Source organism: Lynx rufus, unplaced genomic scaffold (assembly GCF_022079265.1).
Source record: "Lynx rufus isolate CCGP_SWC_20201006 ecotype Redwood Valley unplaced genomic scaffold, mLynRuf1.p SCAF_26, whole genome shotgun sequence".
NCBI lineage: Eukaryota > Metazoa > Chordata > Mammalia > Carnivora > Felidae > Lynx > Lynx rufus.
This window is the reverse complement of record NW_025814841.1, coordinates 10,465,780-10,482,249: the sequence shown is the minus strand read 5'-3', so window position 1 is coordinate 10,482,249 and position 16,470 is coordinate 10,465,780.

The following is a 16,470-nucleotide window of genomic DNA, read 5'->3' as shown; positions in this document are numbered from 1 at the left end:
TAGAGAATGGGGATGCAGTAATGTAATAAACAAAACAGAAGAAAGCCTTGTCCTCAAGGAGCTTACATTTTAGTGTGGTAAGATAGACAACAAACAAATAAATAGAATATAGATTATGTCAGATGGCAACAAGAACTATAGAGAAAAATGAAGCAGAGAAGTAGGATAGGGAGGAATAGGATGTTGTGAACATTTTAATGAGGTAGCCAAAGAAGGGTTTATTGAAAGGCTGATAGTAAGCAAAAGCCCAAAAAGGATGAGGGAGGCAGGGACAGTAAAAGTAAGAAACACAAGTCAAAGAAATGAGGAGACAGGCTAACCATATAAGACCTTAGAGGATGCGGTATGGACTTGGGCTTTTGCTCTGAATGAGCTGGGAGATCTTACAAACTCGAAGAATTTTTCTGGATGCTTTGTTAAGACAAAGGCAAAATTAAGGATACCAGATAGGAAGCTAATGCAACAATCCAGGCAAGAGATGGTGATGGCTTAAATCAACGTGCAGATGCTAGAAGTGATGGAGGCACTGAAATGCTTCTGCGTATATTTTGAAGGTAGAGTCAGCAGGATTTTTAGATAGATTTGGGTGTAAGATTTGAGAGAAAGACTAGAGCCAAGGACAATACCCAAAGTTTTTAGCCAGAATTAGAAATTTTGAGATGCCATTTACTGAGATGGGGAAGACTGCAGGATGAGTGGGGAGATAAGCAATGAACACATCCAGTAATTAAAGACTTAATTTCCAAAAGTAAAGAAAGTAATATTTCCAGTTGTTGTTACTTAACATTGTTCTCAATCTCCTAGCCAATGCAATAAGATAAATATATATAGAAAGAAAGCATAAATTTTGGAAATTAAGAAATATCATTGGCATTATTTGAAGACAGTGTCACTGATTACTGAGAAAATCAAACATAATAAAGATAAAAACTAAGACAGTCCAGCAAAGTAGATAGATATGAGATTCATGTGCAAAAATCTATCTTTCTTATACTCCAAGATTTAATGTAAAAAATAGACTATTTTGCATTGGCAACAAAAGCTATAAAATAGCTAGGAATGATCTAACAAAAAATAAACATAGGAGTAGCATTATAGACTAAAAATAAAATAGCTAGATGAAAAGCTTAATATCATTAATATGTCAATAATTTTCCAAATAGATCTATAAATTCATTGAAATCCACAACAAAATTCAAAAGGACTATTTCATAGAAATTGGCAAGCCAATTCTAAACTTCACCTGGAAAAGAAAATATGCAAGAGGTGCCAATAAATTTTGAAAAAGAAAAAAAAATGACAAAGGAACTGCCTTACCAGCTAGATAAAGAGTACTTTAAAACATGATATATTGGCTCAAGGATGGACAAATGGATAAATAAAATAAATCAGAGTCCAGAAATATATCTATATCTGAATGAGAATTTGACATCAATTCCCATGGATTGATTGATTTGAAATAAGAATGATTCAATAAATAGTGTTAGAATAATTAGACATTCATATAGGAAAAACTCTCTACCCCACAGTGCACATAAAAACAAATTTCAGGTAAAGGGATCTCTGCGTTGTTCAATATGTAGCCTCTACCCATATGGGAGTATTTACATTTAAATTTTCATTAATTGAAATTAAATAAAATTTAAACTTCAGGGTTTCACTTCCCATAGCCACATCTTAAGTGTTCAGTAGCCACATGTTCCCAGTACCATCATACTGGATGGGCAAATACACAGCATTTCTATCACGGAAGAGAGTTTTTGGGCACTGAAATGTTTTAAACACTGCCTTATATAATTGTTAGAGAAAATATAGAAAAATATCTTATAATCTTGGGGAGCAGACTTTTCTAAAGTACAGACCCTCACAGTCATAGGAAGGAAGACTGTCAGTTTGACTACTCAAAAATAAAAACTTATGTTTCCAGAAAGATACTATGAAGTTAAAAGACAAATGACAGATCAAATGAAAATATTTGCAACATGTGTAATAGAAAGGAATGAACTGCTTAAAAAAAAAAAAGTGAGAAAAAGACCAACAATCCAATAGAGACATAGGTAAAGAATATGAATAGGCAATGTACAGAAAAAAAAGACTACAAGATAAAAAGATGTTCTACAGCTTTACTAGGTAAAAGAAAAATACAAATAAAACACCAACGAAATGGCCAAGTTTGCTCATCACACAAGACACTCTGAGAGTATCTACAGGAAATTAAAGTATCTGAGAAATTATGTGGAACATAAAAAATCTTTCCATTTATTGAATTCAGTGTGTCCCAAATTGATTAATCAGATTCTCCCTGACCCCAGCTACATCAGCTGTAGTGTAAACAGGATGGCCAAGCAGAGGTCCATTGTAGTTCTATTTTAATGAAATAGCATTCTCCCTATGTAAATGATAGTACCAATGTGTTTGTAAATGATTGAGGCTCTTAAGTAGGTTAAATAAAATACTTTCTCTAAAATTCTTACTGTAGTTTGTTACTTAATAAACCTTTTTCTTTACAGATAATGCAGAGATGATTTTTAACTCTTCACTAAATTATTACAAGTTATGAGTGTGATTTAAATTAAAGGTTATTACAATAAAAAAGAAAAAACAACAGCATTGGTTACCTTCCTTTGTCCAGTCTCAAATGTGGAGGAGGCCCTTACTCACCACCTACCAGGAAGACATTTGACAATCTTCATGGGCAGGGTAGGTTGGAGGAGGCACAGAGGGCTTATAATGTGAGAGAGCCTCAATGAAATTGTATTTATCTCTTTAGGAACATGCCTCCCCCTCTAGCTGGGATTCACTGGTTAAGAGGACCTACTTTCAGTCAAAACAGTTTTTTATCTTCTGTTTTCTACTAAATTTTATCTTCCACGTTGTACTAATTTACCCAGAAGTCTTCCATCAGCTTATTTGTTCAGCCTGGTATATACATACAGCATTCCGATGTTTTAAAGTTGAAATTTGTCTGTCATTCACATATCTACTCCAAAATAGTAAAAAGCACTGTTCTCTGAAATTCAGCCTATCTGCAAAAAAAAAAAAAAAAAAAAAAAAAATGGTTTTACAAAACTTTATTTTGATGTATTAAAAACTATGTTCTTTAGTTTCTAGAACAATTTACAAAATCTCCATTCAAACATTCTCCAAACATCATCTTCATAAAGAAATTTGAAAAGTGGATATTTTAAACTCCATCTGCCTTTCATCAGGATTAAAGCTTAAAATGCCTTAACTTTAATTATAAAATTTGTTAATGATTCATGCCTTCAGTGGAATAGAAACATACTCTTTATTTGTAGATTGCTTCACAGAAGTACTAAAGGAACATTCTGTTACGTTAACACTGCAATCATTAATATTTGGTAGGTATAACTGGATATATTTATGAATGAGAAATGCAACATGGCTATTCTTAATCCATCCCCCGTCCTACACCAATCTTTTTAAAAATGATTATCTCATGTGCTGGAGATCACTGAACTGTATACTTTAAAATGGTGAATTTTATGGTATGTGAATTGCATTTCAATTTTAAAAAAATGATTACTTCATTATCAGTCAGATCTTTTAAAATTAGCTTAAGATGCTAGGACAAATCACCCCTCCCTAATAACTGGGTTTTGAAAAACAGACGATCCCTTTGAAGTATGAAAGCTCCACCTCATAAGCCTATATATGTAGGCTTCACGTAGCTCTATAAATTACAGGTTTATTTATTTTTGCATTGTACTCTTCCTCCAAACTCCCTATTTTGGATATGTGGTACTGGAAAACAAGCATTCTTCACTGCTGATGGTAAAGCCACTGTCCTAATCTGCCCGTTGAGTTTAAAATCTGATAATAATGGTTACTTTACCTCAAGAGAAATCCTACAGGCAAACATGTCAGAGTGGCCCAGTTTGACTGAGAACAGATCCAAGCCACTGGTCATAAAGGGTAAACACTTAAGACATTTAACCCAGTCCAACAGTACTAAATGGAAGGGGATGGTCATCTGGATTATGAATCACCTAATTGACATGTCAGAAAATAAGCATTTTATTGACAGAAGGTGATTGTAGGGGAGAGTCATTTTTCACGTAAATAGCCAGATACCTTCTCTCCCTCTCTTTGTATTCATACTTCTGGGGGGTTGGGGGAGAGTGAAGGGGTGCGGTGAGAAAACAAGTAATCCTCTGCTACATTTTACTATTGCTCGATACATAATAGTGTATGTATTTCTTGCTTTGACTTTTGTTTCAACAGCTCTTCAGATATCTGTAATTGTTTATGGTTTCTAAGCAAATTTCAATTTTTTATGAGAGATCTTTAATTTTCTCTGTCTCTCCTATTAGTAGTTCAAAGGAGGAATTTACAAGGAAAGGTTGGTATTACCCCCTTGTCCACCTCTTTCTCAATTGGACCCGTTTCACTGGTTAGTAACACAATGGCATTGTAAAAACACACACCCTACGTGCGCGCGCACGCACACACACACACACACACACACGTGCGCACACGCACACACACACGCACACACACCCTAGTTTACAATAATAGGAATGAATTAACTTCAAAATGTCCTGATCTGTAGGATACTTAAGTCTAGGAGCCTCTTGCTCCCCATCTGTACATCTCCTCCTAACCCCAGTCTGCCCCAATTGTGTTTACAACAGTTGCTCATGCATAGTAGCTACTCAAATATCTGTTGATTTTAGTTTGTTAATTAAATATTTGTTAATTTATTGATGTATTGATCCAAGAAAATGTTATCAGGCACCCTCATGACAGGGTTATTAAATTTTAACTGAATTTTTAAATAGAGCCAAATCACTGCACTGATTTTTTGTTAAAATCATATTTTAATTCTAGTATATGTTATAGGCACTTAATAAATATTTGAGGAGTTCAGCTTAACTGAATTATCTTACATGATCAGGTTTTCAAACTAACTCCCTGATCTCCAAAATGTCTCATTCCTTACTTCATATCAATATATTTTCCACCTTTAAAACCCTTTTCTGGGAAAAGAATGGCTTTAGCCTAACTTACTGCTTTATTCATGAGATCTTGGCTGAATAAGGCCTTCAATATACTACAATTTACCTTGTAGAAATAATAGCTGTCATCATTCTTATGAGTAAATTAGAATCAAAGGTTAAACTTCAGACTTCTCACATGGCTGATAATACAAAGGGGAGAAGTTCACTGCATAAACTTAAATAAATAGTAAACAAAATAACACACATATAGAAATCAGAGAGAGGTATTATATTTGTAGGAAAAACCACATACAGTTCTGAAATACTAAGATGTCACTTAGTATTATATTAATTTTGAAACTAAATTATATTTTTCTTATTTCTTTTACAATTTATAAAAATTGTCAGGTTATGAATTTATCTTTCGTCTCCCACCTCACTCCCCAGGTGAGGGTGCCTAACAGTTTCTGCTATTGTGTGTGCATATGGAGTTGAAGAGTAATATAAATACATAGTGAAAAATCTAGGTCTGTTCATAATTGGCAAATAATGGTCCCCAGGAATGTTTGACCTCCTCCAACCCTGCCTTTCTCCTTTAAAGAAAACAAGATTCAGAAATAACACTCTTAAAGCAGGTCTTCCGTAAGAAAGAAGTCAATCATTAGCCTCTCAAGGGAGAAAACAATGAACAAAATGTAGTTGAGAGATGAAAATGATCCCACTAAGAAATCAAAGAAGAATGCAATCTGAGAATCATGCACAATTAATATCAAGCTGTTTTTAGATCCCATGATGTGTTAGGTTAAGAGGGTTATAAATGTCTTGATGTCCCAAATATTTGTCACAAACCTGGAGAATGACTTTCTAAGTCTGGGAATAATCCAGGAGGAGATTGAAGTCTGCCTGATCATGGTGGGAAGCCAGTGCCCATTGTCCCAAATCCTCAAGTTCCTTTCTGAAAGGACTTTGTAAAGACAATGACAGCTCAGAATTCCCAACTGAGGCTTTAATCATTTCTGGGAAGGGACATCTCAAATTTCTTTGTCTCCCCAGTGCATAGTTCCATTCATAGGACTAGTTTAAGCTCAATAAATATTTGGTATTAATGACTTGGAGAATGGAGGGAGCCAGGGAGATTTCTCTGATTTAGGAATAGGAGAAGCACATTACCTAATACTGGAGCAAGGAAATGTTACTGGAGCAAGGAAACCCAGAACATCCAAAGGTAGCACTGGAAGGAAAACCTCCTAGAAGTTGGGAGTAGCTGGGCCACATGCCACCAACTCTGTTCCCCTGAGATTCGCCTTTATTTGGGGGCAGGGTTGATTAGTCTTGGCACTGTGGACCTTTTAAGCTGTATAATTCTTTGCAGTAGAGATTGTTCCGTGCATTGCAGGATATTCAGCAGATCTAATAGTCACTAGATGCCTGTAGCACCCACCACCAGCACCAAATGTGATCATCAAAAAACAAAAAACAAGAGCACACTGTACACACTATATGTTAGCCAACTTGACAATAACTTATATTTTAAAAAAAGAAAAGAAAAAATGTGTGAATAAATGGAAAAAATACAAAAAACAAACCAAAAAAATATCTGCAGACATTGTGAAATGTCACGAGGGAAGCAAAATTTTCCCTAGATGGAACCGCTACTTCATGATCTCTCCTTGATTATCTCTGGACTCAGAAGAAAACTGTTCACTCATTTAAAACTGGCCAAGTGTGCCCAATATACCTTGCTTCTGGAGTATAACAAAGAGAAAACAAATTCAGAGAGCAGCAAGCATCATATAATCTGATTTTCAAGCTGCTGCTGACCAAAGCACAGGAAGACACAGTATTTGAGATCTCTTTGAACCTCCTGATTGCTTTCTGATGATGGATGCTACCTTTAACCTATGTCAAAGGAAAATCTTCCCAGACACATGGAATCCTTACAGACTACACCAAGAGTTCTTTCTCCAGCTTACATTCCCAGAGTCTTCCTTCTCAGTTCCTGTTACTTGTCTAAGGATATTCCTCTTTCTAGGTAACTGAAACAGGAATGATTTCATCAGGATAACCATATCTGATTAGAATAAAATAACCATAGCGTTCACTCAATAAGAGGAACATGCTATAGTTTCAAGGGAGTTGTTTCCTATTGCAGGGTCATACGCTACATCCTATTCTAATTATCTTACAAGTCAAACAGGCACTCACATTATTTTTCTGAGCACATCCAGTGTTTCCTTATGATCTCTGGGAATCACCGTGGAGGACATAGTGAAGAAGGGAATGGGGAGAATTAGTTGTTTGCATGCTTAACTGACTGTGGCCTGTACGACACATCGGCACTGGCATGCAGTGATGGACGTGGTAGATGACTACAGACTGACATTTCTGCTGTAAAGGCTTTCATTTGTTTTTCATCACAGTGACGCACAATTTCCTGCGTTCTCTGCCCCTGGGGTGTTTCCTGCAAAGAGAAAACATTACTTTCAACTTTAGCCTATCTGCCCTAAATTAGCTTCATAAGTTTTCTGTGTTCTCCAAGACCAAGGAATAAAGAGTAGCAGAACAAAACCTAAAATTAGTAGTGGAACCAACAAGTGCTGTGTTTTCTGGAGAAAGTTTTGCAGGACAGGGTGCAATCCTTGAAGCAGAAAGCAGTAAGCCCAATTCTAACAGGTGTTTGAGAATAAATTTGTGGGGAGTTTAAGAACCATGCTTAAGTCTCCAGTAAAATTTGGAAATACGCTGAGGCTCAAAGAGGTACATATTCCAAGTGATCAAAACAAACGAACAAAAAGCCAAGCTAAAACAAAAAGTGTATTTGTTCTTAAAGCACTCGAAACGGCTTTGGCTTGAATGTCCGTGATATCGGGTCCTCACACAGCCTCTCCTTTGCTTTTGGGTGCTTGAACGAGTCACTGAATCTTTTCAGGTCTCAGTTCCCTCATCTGTCAAATGAGATCTAGATCAAAAAACTTTTTTTAATTCCAAGATCTTATGTGCACATTTCAGGTTGGAGGTTCTCCTAAGTGTTTTTCAATAGGAATGTATAGGGTGAGGATTTTGTCATGCAAACTCCTTCCCAAAATGTTCCCTGATTTTAATTCTCTTACATTCTGTTAGATATGATGTCCATCAATTTGACACAATCTAATAAATAAATAATTAAATAATAAATAGTATGTAAATAAATAGCCAGACAAAAGTCAATACACACGGACTTGCCCAAATTATCTAGATACTTCCTAGTGGTTTATATATCTGGCCAAAACCTGAACTCAGGCCTTGAGTATCCAACTGCCTACCTGACATCTCCACCTGGATGGCAACTAGGCATCTCAAACTTATTAGGTCTAAAGACCTTTTCCCACAAACTTGTTCCTCCCGTGGTCTTCCCCATCTCAGTATGCAGATAGTGTCAGCACCATCCAGCCAGTTGCTCAAGCCAAAACCAGGCAGTCGCTTGGAGCAGAGATAATGCCACAAACCTCTTCCATTTTCTTCCTGAACGGGCAACCAGGTTATATTCCCTAGCACCCCCGAACCCCTGCAGTTAAGACTGATTCTGTTACTGGGGCGCCTGGGTGGCTCAGTCGGTTAAGCATCCAACTTCTGCTCAGGTCATGATCTCACAGTTTGAGGGTTTCAGCCCTGTGTCTGGCTCTTGGCCGACAGCTGGGAGCCTGGAACCTGCTTCAGATTCTGTGTCTCCCTCTCTCTCTCTCTGCTCCTCCCCCATTCATGCACACGCTCTCTCTCTCTCTCTCTCTCTCTCTCTCTCTCTCTCACTCTCTCTCTCTCTCAAGTAAATAAACATTTAAAAAATTTTTTAAATAATGGTTCTGTTACTGAGCTCTGGCCAATAGAATGTGGGTAGAAGTGGGGCACTCCATATCTGGACTGGCCCCTGAAATGTTCCACATGGTTTCTGTGCTCTCTCTGTTCCTGGTGATTTGGGAGGCCACCTGTTGACAGTGGAAGCTCCACAAGATGTAAGAACCTAAATGCAAGAAGCAGACTTCCCTCACTCTCCTGCTGACACAAACTGGACTGTGATGTGAGCAAGAAAGTAGCTTTTACTGTTTAAGTCACTGAGACTTGGAAGGGGCTGTCTGTCATAGCAGTTACCACCCTGACAAACAGATAATTCTGTTACCTCCTTTTCCATGCCATATCCAGTCCCTTATCCAAATTCCAAGAATTCTTTTATCACAATACGTCTTCAGTTCTTTCTCTCTTTCCCATCTTCATTACCAACACCTTAGCCCAAAGGTTTACCATTTCTTGTCAGACATCTGCAGTAGCCCATCCATTTTCATTCTTGTTGCTCTCAGGTTTATTCTCCAAACAGTGATCTTCACTAGTTTCCCACTGCGCTTGTAATTAAACCCCCTACGCTCTCATGACCTGTACCTCAGCCTCACCTGCCTCATTCTCCTTTTCAATAGCTACACTCCAGCCTCTTTGGACTTTTCTCTATCATCTCAGGGTCCTTACAGGTTCTGCTGTTCCACTACCTGAAATGTGCTCACAGTAACTTCTAGTATGGCTTGTCCCTTCTCATCCTTCAAGTCGTATGTTAAGCCTTATCTTGTCAGGGAGTCTAAAGTAGATCCCTAGATTATTGTCACAACACACTGCTTTTTCCTTCATAGCACTCAACAATTAGTAATTATATGCTTAATTTACTTGTTGAAATCTGTTTCCACTACTAATTATATGGCAAAACTACTAGTATTGGGGCTTTGTCCATGGTGATCACCCCTGAATACCCAGAACCTAGCACAGTGCCTGGAAAATGGCATATACTCGATAAATATTTGTTGAATAGATGAATGGATTCATATGGATTGATCACTGACTCTGTCTGGAATCCCTGGAATCCATCATTTCCTTTTTCTCCTAATACAACTTGTTCCTCCAAATATCACCTCATTCATAACTGGGAAAGGTTTTTGTTTTTTACTTGTAGGTTCCCATCCAGTTTTACCTTATTTGCAACAGGTATTAATAAAACAGATCAAAGTAGGTTTTTTATTATTTTATTTTAATTTTTGTCTCCTAATTTTTTCATTCTAAAAGTATATTGACAATGTTGTATTAGTTTCAGATATATATAACATATTGATTTGACAATTCTATGCATTAGTCAATGCTTACCATCAAGGTAGGTTTTTTAAAGAAATAAATTTCTATATCCCAATCATTCTTACAGCTAGGTTCAAAGAATTTTGTTCTTATTTCTAATAAGGGAAAATGATCAACATAATCTCATTAGCAAACCACAAAAACTATTCTCATTATTGTTGGTTGTGGTATAGGAGGGCTATACAAGGGCAGAGACTGGGGAATATGTGATGAGTATCAGCCATGCTAAAGTGAATTAGTGTGTGATCCAAGCAGCCAAAGAGAGTTGGACACCAGGCACCAGCAAGAGATTTCCCTAAGAATCCTCCCAGACTCTGCAAAGTCAGGGACAAATCTGAGTTTGGGAAACAGATTTGGATTAAGAACAGGGTTCTCAGCAGCAATGCACCAATTCTACTACAATTTGTGCTACAATTTGTGCTACAAATTCCACTACACACAAAGTAAAATTCTACTACACACACACTGCAAATTCTACTACATACACACTACAAATTCTTTCATGGCTTTTCTTGCCATATTTTGTTTCTGTGATTTTTAAAAAAAATTTTTTAATGTTCACTTATTTTTGAGAGACAGAGACAGAGACAGAATGTGGGTGGGGGAGGGGCAGAAAGCGAGGGAGACACAGAAGCCAAAGCAAGCTCTAGGCTCCAAGTTGTCACCACCGAGCCTGACGCCGGGCTCTAACTCACAAACCACGAGATCATGACCTGAGCTGAAGTCAGACACTTAACGGACTAAGCCACTAAGGCGCCCCTTGTGATTTTTAAAAAAAAATTTGGCCATCTGGTGTCCTTGGCCTCTGACAGTCTTTACCTACACTGCATATATCCACAGGGTCATGAAATTTATATTTCATCTTTATGTTGCTCTGCAGACTTTATACCATTTTAAAGGCTAAATAATAATTCACCAAATGATTATACTATTCTTTTATTTTTTTTTTATGTTTATTTTTGAGAGAGAGAGTGAGCAGGGGAGGGTCAGAGAGAGAGGGAGACAGGATCTGAAGTAGGCTGTATGCTGACAGCAGCAAGCCCGACATGGGGCTCAAACTCACGAACGGTGAAATTATGACCTGAGCCAAAGTCAAACGCTTAACCACTGCACGCCACTGAGGTGCTCCTATACTATTCTTTTATATGTCAGACAGCATAGCATAGAGGTTCAAGGCCTGTACTTTGTAGCCACACTGTCTCGGTTCAAATACCAGTTCTGCAACTTACTAGAGCCTTGAAAAATTATTCATCTATCAAATGGACTAATAATAATAATACCTATTTCATAGGGTCACAATGAAGATTAAGTGAAGTATCTGAAACAACATGTCTAGATCAATACTATACCAATGTGTCTACCTTTATTGTTGGATATTTATGTTTCTGGTATCGGTTTAGACTTATACGTGAAAGCTATAATAAATATCTTAATGCATAAGGCTCTCTTCTTCATTGTTAACTACTCCCCAAGAAAGGTCCTTCCCATGTTTTAGCTAAAAGCTAAATGGTGTCCCTTAGTAAGTATCCCTTAGTAACCGCATTTCCTCCAAACAGCTGATAATTGAAAAGCAGGCTGTGAACAAGCTTCCGCTGGGCCAGCGTGAAGTAGCAAAAAAGCACCCGTTTCTGCTGGGCCTTGAATTCTGTGGTTGGACTCAAAGTAAACAGGCAGGTGAAGAGGTTGGGATGATGAAAGACAATAGACCAGTACCCAAGACTAATGGCGTTGTAAAGGAGATAAATGTCTTTGAAGTAGCACCCTTAAAACTTGTGACCTTTAGGTTGACCTTCCCTTTCAGATAATGGTATGCAGATTTTTTGGAGTCTGTGCAAAGTCAGCAATTAAAAAGACGGACCTTGAGAGAAACAGGTCTTTGAGGAAGGTGCCTACCCAGAAGTATGACTCCATGTCTTCTACCAACTACCCACTGGCTTCCAAGTTCCCAATCACTTTCAAAACCTTGGAACCCTGTAGCTCCTACCCTCACAGGTGCACAGTCTCCTAGACAGAAAATGTGTTTAGTCCCATCCCCATTGTTGCAGTTCAAGCTGTGAACACAGGAAAAAAACAACAGTGGAATTTGGACAAATTGCCCCTCTCTTGTGAAGAGTAAGGTAAACTGAACAGATGGAAACACTAGTACATAAGAATTACTCATTTTGCTAAGAACATTGAAGAAAACAAAGGATGGATGACTTTTTAGGAGTCAATATACCTTTGATCAGAATTAACGATTTAACAGGTAATAAAGTACTATGGAGATTATTTGAAGCAACTTACATTTATACAGTATGTTTTCAAAAAGCTTTCCCTTGTGACAATAGTTCATCTGCATGCGGTATTTTAAGATAAGAAAGCAGACATGATTGTTGTTCTTCCCATACCTGGAACACTTATTATCTGTTAAACAGTCCCATGCCAAGCCATATTGGAGCCTAGCACAAAGAAAAAATATGTAATAACAGACTTGCCTTTTTAAGAAAATTGTTATTTTGTGGGAATGCAAGCTGGTGCAGCCACTCTGGAAAACAGTATGGAGTTTCCTTAAAAAACTAAAAATAGAATTACCCTATGACCCAGCAATTGCACTACTAGGCATTTATCCAAGGGATACAGGTGTGCTGTTTCAAAGGGACACATGCACCCCTTGGCAGCACTATTAACAATAGCCAAAGTATGGAAAGAACCCAAATATCCATCAATGGATGAATGGATAAAGAAGATGCGGTACATATATGCAATGGAGTATTACTCAGCAATCAAAAAGAATGAAATCTTGACATTTGCAACTATGTGGATGGAAGTGGAGGGTATTATGCTAAATGAGATTAGTCAGACAAAGACAAAAATCATATGACTTCACTCATATGAGCACTTTAAGAGACAAAACAGATGAACATAAGGGAAGGGAAACAAATAATATAAAAACAGGGAGGGGGACAAAACAGAAGAGACTCGTAAATATGGAGAACAAACTGAGGGTTACTGGAGGGGTTGGGGAGGGGGGATGTGCTAAATGGGTAAGGGGCACTAAGGAATCTACTCCTGAAATCATTGTTGCACTGTATGCTAACTAATTTGGATGTAAATTTAAAAAAATAAAAAATAAAACAAGTTAATAAAAAAAAGAAAGAAAATTGTTATTTTGCTCATCGTAGCTTTTTCACATTAATCTTGATTTTTTAAATATTACGTTAAACTGTTATTTTGATTACTGAGGTTTTTTGGTGCACCCCCCATAATTCATTAATTTTTCGTTGCAATGTCATTACCTTTTAAATGTCATTACCCTTACAACTTAATGTTACTAGCTAGTATACTTGGTTAAACACTATAAAAGTATGTCTAAATTTTACACCTTGGGCAGATTTATCTTCTATAGCTCAGATGCCAGTGAGCAACTCTAAGAAATTTTCCTTATTCTTCCCTCCAAGTAGAGAGCAATCAGAGAGATGGCTATTTCCTGCTTAATTGCTTTAATTGCTTGGTTTAAATATTTTACCAAAAAATACCTCTATAGAATTTTGTCTTAGCCAAAGAATAAGGAGAGCATCTAGTGGAGAATATCAATCCCCTGAGCCATTCTTTCCTGTTCTACTTTCCTAGCATAACACCCAGAAGCAAGTTTTAGCTTTTGAAAACTGTTTATTCTGATATGAACCTCCATTATTTTAAATATGATACTGTGCTCCTACCTCTTGATTTAGCAAAAAATGCATTATTTACTGATGTTATGATAGATATTAAATTCTCCTACACTAACATACCTTTAGCCTCCCAATACAGCTGTCACATTTTTTTTTGTTTTGTTTTTTAATTTATTTATTTTTTAATTTACATCCAAGTTAGTTAGCATATAGTACTATAATGGTTTCAGGAGTAGATTCCAGTGATTCATTCCCCATGTATAACACCCAGTGCTCATCCCAACAAGTGTCGTCCCTAATGCCCCTTACCCATTTATCCCATCCCCCCATCCACAGCCCCTCCATCAACCCTCAGTTTATTCTATTTAAGAGATTCTTATGTTCTGTCCCCCTCCTTGTTTTTATATTATTTTTGCTTCCCTTCCTTTATGTTCATCTGTTTTGTATCTTAAATTCCTCATATGAGTGAAGTCATATGATATTTGTCTTACTCTGACTGGCTAATTTCACTTAGCATAAAACCCTCTAGTTCCATCCACATAGCTACAAATGGCAAGATTTCATTATTTTTGATTGCCGGGTAATACTCCATTATGTATATATACCACATCTTTTTTATCTGTTCATCTGTCGATGGACATTTGGGCTCTTTCCATACTTTGGCCATTGTCGAGCTATCACATATTTTTTAATAAAACCAATAACCATCATTACCATTATTATAACAACATAAAATATTGTTCTCTGCACAGCCAAATAGTATAATTATTTTTCTTTCATAACTTTTTATTTTTGCTGGTGCTACCTTATTACCTGCCTTTTAGCTCATATCCTTATATCCTTATATCCTTATATCCTAAGGATATAAACATATCCTTAGATATTTCAAACCTCTCCATCTATTATGTGCCTATGTTTAAACATACCAGATGATTTTACTTTTTTCCTCAGGAAATTAATTCTCCCTCATCTTTCCTAATTTCACTCTGGATAGCTGTTGTTCTGAATTTCCTTTTGACAAGACTTTGTGTAGGATTTCCTGTATCCTGAAGCAGTTTTTTCCCTTCCTTGTTTTATTCTCGAGTTTCTCTGGAGTGTATCCTTTTAGCCTCCTCCAAAAAGGTGAATGAAAAGTAAACATTTTAGTGCATTGTGTGACTCCCATTCGTTTGTGAACTTCTCAGATGTCCTTGTGTTGTTGATTTCTAATTTAGTTCCATTATGGTCCAAAAACATACTTTGTATGACTTGAATTCTTTCAAATTTATAGAAGCCTATTTTATGGTCTATCTAGGGAGACTGTGTGTTGACTTGTTCTATACAAACTTGACACTTGACAGATTTGTTCTCTGTGTACCTGAAGAGAGTATGTATTCTGCTGTTGATGAGTGGATGTTCTATAAATGACAACTGGGTCAAGTTGGTTGACTGTATTGTTCAAGTTGTCTTTACCTATTCTGATTTTCTGTCTCCTTGTTCCAGAAATTGAAAGAGGGATATTGAAACCTCTGACCAAAATTATGAATTTGTCTGTTTCTCATTGTAGTTACATCAGTTTTGCCTCATGTATTTTGAAGCTGTGTTATTAAGCGCAGAAACACAGGATTGTTATGACTTCTTGACTTACTCCTTTATCATTAAGAAATGTCCTTCTTTATTTCTGATCATGCTTTTTTCTCTGAAGTTTACTTTTTCTGATACTAATATAGCCTGTGCAAATTTCCTTTGATTTATAGTACTACAATAGTAGATCTTCTCCCATCCTTTGACTTTTAATCAATTATGTCTTTATATTTACACAGGGTTTCTAATGGGCAGCATATTGGGTTCTTGCTTTCTTATCCAACCTGATTACATCTGCCTTTTAATTAAGATGTTTACACCATTTAAATTTACATAATTATTGATATGGCTGCATTTAAATTTACTATCTTGCCATTGTTTTGTTTATCCTAGCAAACAAATAAATTATTTTCTATTCTGTTCACTTTGTCCTCTTTTTTCTACCTTTTTGTGGGGGGTGGAGGGGAGCTGAATATTTTTTATGATTCCATTTTATCTTTTTTGTTCACTGATTAGCTACAAATTTTGGTTTTGTTATCTCAGTGGCTACTTTTGGTTTACAGTATACATCTTAAAGTTATAACAGTCTACCTTCTAGTAATATTATACCACTTTACATATGGTATAAGAACCTCACAAGAATATGCTTCTGTTTCTCTCTTCCCTGCCTTTATTCTGTTGTTGTCATACTTTTCACTTTCTATATGCATTATAGATCCTACACTACACTACATAGTTATCATTTTGTTTAAGTAGTAAATTATCTTTTAAAGAGATGTAAATAATTCTTAAGTCATATATTTACCCATGTAGTTGCCATTTCTGGTACTCATCATTCCTGTATTTAGATTCATATTTCCATCTGGTATAATTTTCCTTCTGCCTAAAGGGCTTCCTTTAACATGTCTTATAATGTGGGTCTGTGACTGATAGATTCTTTCAGCTTTTATATGTCTAAAAAGTTCTGTAATTCAACTTCAGTTGCCATTTACATATTTTTGTGTCTTATTCTGCTCAGGTTGTTGTATAACAGAATATAATAAAGTGGGTGGCTTATAAACAACAGAAACTATAGTTCTCACAGTTCTGGAGGCTGGAAAGTCCGAGATCAAGGCACCTGCAGATTCAGTGTCTGGTGAGGACTTACATAC